The sequence below is a fragment of the Elaeis guineensis genome, chromosome 10, assembly GCF_000442705.2.
Source record: "Elaeis guineensis isolate ETL-2024a chromosome 10, EG11, whole genome shotgun sequence".
NCBI classification, from domain to species: Eukaryota; Viridiplantae; Streptophyta; class Magnoliopsida; order Arecales; family Arecaceae; genus Elaeis; species Elaeis guineensis.
Window position 1 is genome coordinate 56,095,038 of NC_026002.2, and position 5,000 is coordinate 56,100,037.

The following is a 5,000-nucleotide window of genomic DNA, read 5'->3' on the forward strand; positions in this document are numbered from 1 at the left end:
GGGTGGCCGGATGACCAGCCTTCGCCGGATTCCGTCAACGTCATCTCGGGAGAATCCCGGCCGGAGGCAACCAGCACATCAGCTGCACCCCTCAAGCGGCAAAAAGTTGAAGAGCCCATAGCCTTCACTGAAGAGGATGCCCAGGGAGTCCAATTCCCTCATAACGACGCGGTCGTAGTTTTCTTGAATATAGCAGATTATGACGTCCGCCGCATTCTCGTCGATAACGGAAGTTCGGCCGACATCTTATTCTACAGTGCCTTTTCGAGAATGGCCGCTCTTGGCGGTCATCTAAGGCCGATGTGCTCCCCCTTGATAGGGTTTACTGGTGATGCCGTTCCAACGGAAGGAACGATAGCTCTAACTGTGACCGCGGGTCAGCATCCAAAGCAGTCCAGAGCCCTGGTGAATTTCCTGGTGGTAAAGGCACCTTCTGCCTACAATGCAATTCTTGGCCGACCCGGCCTCAATGCCCTCAGAGCCGTTGTTTCAACCTATCATTTGAAGTTGAAGTTTCCCACTGACAAAGGGATTGGAGAAGTTCGGGGAGACCAGGAGCTGGCCAGGCACTGCTACAATATTGCCCTGCAAAGAAGCGATCAAGCGGACCTTTGTCCAGTCGACGGGTTGGATGCGCACGACGACCTCACTGAAGAGAGGGGCGGCCCGATTGAGGACCTAATACCAATTCCTTTGAATGATGGGAATGCGGAGCATGTGGTGTTGATTGGCTCCAACCTGGAGGAGGAGGTGCGGACGCATCTCGTAGACTTTCTCCGAAGGAATGCGGACGTTTTCGCATGGGTCCCGGCGGATATGCCGGGGATTGAGACAGAAGTCATGGAACATCATCTGGCGGTCGACCCTAAACATCGGCCAACAAAAGAAAAAATTCGGAGTCATGCCCCAGAGAGGCAGAAGGCGATAGCCGAGGAAGTGGATAAACTTCTCAAGGTCGGATTCATCAAGGAGGTCAATTATCCAGAGTGGATCTCCAATGTTGTCTTGGTCAAGAAAGCAAACGGCAAGTGGAGGATGTGTATCGACTTCAAAAAGCTGAATAAAGCTTGCCCAAAGGACAGCTACCCCCTTTCCAGGATCGACCAACTGGTGGACACTACCTCGGGCCACGAGCTTCTCACTTTCATGGATGCATTCTCCGGCTATAACCAGATTAGGATGGCATCGGAAGATGAAGAAAAGACTGCTTTTATCACTAATCGCGGCCTTTACTGCTACAGGGTTATGCCATTCGGTCTCAAGAACGCGGGTGCAACCTATCAACGACTGGTGAACAAAATCTTCAAGGAGCAGATCGGCCGAAATATGGAAGTTTATGTGGACGATATGCTCGTGAAAAGCAGGTCTTTCGGGAATCATGTCACCGACCTCGAAGAAATCTTTGGCGCTCTTCGAAAGTATAGAATGAAGCTGAACCCAACCAAATGCGCCTTTGGGGTAACCTCGGGGAAGTTCCTGGGCTTCATGGTATCAGGGCGCGGGATCGAGGCCAATCCGGAGAAAATCCGCGCCATCCAAGATATGATTGCCCCAAGGTCGATCAAAGAGGTTCAGTGCCTCACAGGAAGAATTGCGGCTCTCAATCGCTTTGTCGCAAGGTCGGCCGAGCGATGTCTGCCCTTCTTTCAAACTCTCAAGCAGCCGAAAAACTTCTGTTGGACCCCTGAATGCCAACAGGCGTTCGAAGAATTGAAAAGCTATCTTGGCTCACCCCCACTGCTGGCAAAGCCCGAGCCCAAAGAGGAATTATTTTTGTACCTGGCAGTCTCTTCCACAGCCCTTGCAGCCATCCTTGTTAAGGAGGAAATGAAAGTCCAGCGATCGGTCTACTACATCAGTCGCGTGTTGAGGGACGTCGAGACCAGGTATACTAAATTAGAAAAACTGACCTACGCCTTGTTGATTGCAGCTCGGAGACTCCGACCTTACTTTCAAGGGCACACGGTGACGTTACTCACCGACCAACCGATCAAGGCGGTTTTACACCGAGCTGATACCTCCAGAAGAATGGCAAAATGGGCCATCGAGCTTACAGAATTCGACATCAACTACAAGCCTAGACCGGCGATAAAAGCCCAAGTGTTGGCAGATTTCATAGTGGAATGCACCATCCCCGAGGAGGCTGAACCTGAGCAAAACAAAATTGATGACCTGAGTACTCAGCCGAACTCCCCCGACGAAGAAGCCAGTTCGTCCGATAACTGTTGGACCCTCCATGTGGACGGATCGTCCAACATGGCAGGCGCGGGTGCTGGCCTGATCTTGACCAGCCCGGAGGGAGTCATTGTGGAGTACGCTCTGCATTTTGAATTCTCCGCAACGAACAATGGAGCGGAGTATGAAGCTCTGATCGCAGGATTGAGGATCGCTAAGGAGCTTGGAATAGGTCAACTCCGGGTACACAGCGACTCCCAGCTGGTGGTGGGGCAGGTCAGCGGGAGCTTTGAAGCACGGGAGGACAGTATGGCCAAATATCTCGAAAAGGTGAAGGAGTTCATCCCTGCCTTTAACAATTTCGACATCAGGCAAATTCCGAGGTCGGAGAACATTAGAGCCGATCTTCTCTCCAAACTGGCGACATCGGTTCCGGTCGAATTGCCAAAGGGCGTTCTCTTTGAAGTTTTAAAACAACCGAGTACGGAAGAACCGTGACTCATAATGGAGATCGACCGCGAGCCCAGCTGGGTCGACCCGCTAATAACCTATCTTAGAGATGGGATTCTCCCCCAGGATGCGAAAGAAGCCCGGAAACTCCGAAATCAAGCCTCCCGGTACATCCTTTATGAGGGCAAATTATACAAAAGATCGCACTCCCTGCCTCTCTTGAGATGCCTCCGATCCTCCGAAGCTAACTACGCTCTATGGGAAATGCACGAGGGAGCTTGCGGAAGCCATTTAGGCGCCAGGTCTCTATCCCACAAGCTACTCCGCCAAGGGTATTACTGGCCGACCATGCACCAAGATTCAATTGAATATGTCAAAAAGTGTGATCGATGCCAGAGGTACGCCAACGTCCAGAGACAGCCTGCTACTGAGCTTACACCCTTGAGCACCCCATGGCCTTTTGCGCAATGGGGAATGGATATTCTTGGCCCCTTTCCCATGGCGTCTGGTCAAAGAAAATTCCTCCTTGTAGCGATAGACTACTTCACCAAATGGGTCGAGGCCGAGCCACTAGCCAAAATCACAGAAGTGAAAGTGCAGGATTTTGTCTGGAAATCGATCGTGTGCAGGTTCGGTTTGCCTAGAACCCTCATCACTGATAATGGGCGGCAATTCGCGGGAGCCAGATTTGCTGAATTCTGTGAAGACCTAAACATCTTCCACAAATTCACGTCAGTGGCCCATCCCCAGGCGAACGGCGAAGCCGAGGTAACAAACAGAACCCTTTTGCAGGGGATTAAGACCAGGCTCGAAAGAGCAAAAGGGACTTGGGCGGACGAACTTTATCATGTGCTATGGGCTTATCGGACCACCTAGAGGTTGCCTACAGGAGAGACTCCCTTTGCTCTAGCCTTTGGTACGGAAGCCGTCATCCCGATCGAGCTTAAACTCCCGTCGGCACGAGTCGTGACATTCGACGAACCTCAAAACGCGCAAAGTCTCAGAGCCAACCTCGACCTACTGGAAGAAAGGCGGGAGATTGCTCAGGTTCGAATGGCAGCCTACAGACAGAAAGTTGCCCGATATTACAATGCCCGAGTGAAGAACAAAGCATTCAAAGCAGGGGATCTAGTGCTCCGACGAGCTGCTGTCTCACAACCTCAGGGCCAGGGGAAGCTCGCCCCAAACTGGGAAGGACCTTATGAGGTCAAGGAAGTAGTCCGACCTGGAACTTATTATCTCAGGAAACTCGGGGGAGCTGACCTCCCGTGACCGTGGAGCTCAGAAAACTTACGGATGTACTGCCAGTGATTTCGTCCTGACCAAAAAAAAAAAAAAAAAAAATGCATGCCCATTTGTCTTAGGATAATTCAAGCAGACGGTATCAAAAATGAGAGGGCAACCTTATAAAAGTCGAAGGCCCGGTTCTTTTAGACCGGATGGGGGGAGAGGCCTTGCAACGCCCATATGTGCCCCCACAGCCCTGTTAGGGACAGGAGGAGAACCTCGCCCTAACTTGAGCAAAGTCGAAGGCCCGGTTCTTTTAGACCGGATGGGGGGAGAGGCCTTGCAACGCCCATATGTGCCCCCACAGCCCTGTTAGGGACAGGAGGAGAACCTCGCCCTAACTTGAGCAAAGTCGAAGGCCCGGTTCTTTTAGACCGGATGGGGGGAGAGGCCTTGCAACGCCCATATGTACCCCCACAGCCCTGTTAGGGACAGAAGGAGAACCTCGCCCTAACTTGAGCAAAGTCGAAGGCCCGATTCTTTTAGACCGGATGGGGGGAGAGGCCTTGCAACGCCCATATGTGCCCCCACAGCCCTGTTAGGGACAGGAGGAGAACCTCGCCCTAACTTGAGCAAAGTCGAAGGCCCGGTTCTTTTAGACCGGATGGGGGAGAGGCCTTGCAACGCCCATATGTGCCCCCACAGCCCTGTTAGGGACAGGAGGAGAACCTCACCCTAACTTGAGCAAAGTCGAAGGCCCGATTCTTTTAGACCGGATGGGGGGAGAGGCCTTGCAACGCCCATATGTGCCCCCGCAGCCCTGTCAGGAACAGGAGGAGAACCTCGTCCTGACATGAGCAAAGTGAAAGACCCAGACTCCTACGGGAGCCGGGTCCCTACGCCAAGAAGACTTCACCCGGACTCCTACGGGAGCCGGGTTCCGCCGCTAAGACGGCTTCGCCCGGATTCCTACGGGAGCCGGGCTCCACCGCCAACGACAGCTACAGGACAACTCCGCCCGGACTTCTACGGAAGCCGGACTTTACTTATAACTTTAATTGCAGAAAAACTTTGCCCTGGCTCTTACGAGAATCGAGTTACTCCAACTCCCGGAGGGCTTCTCCGTTCGGACTATCAAGGGAGCCGAA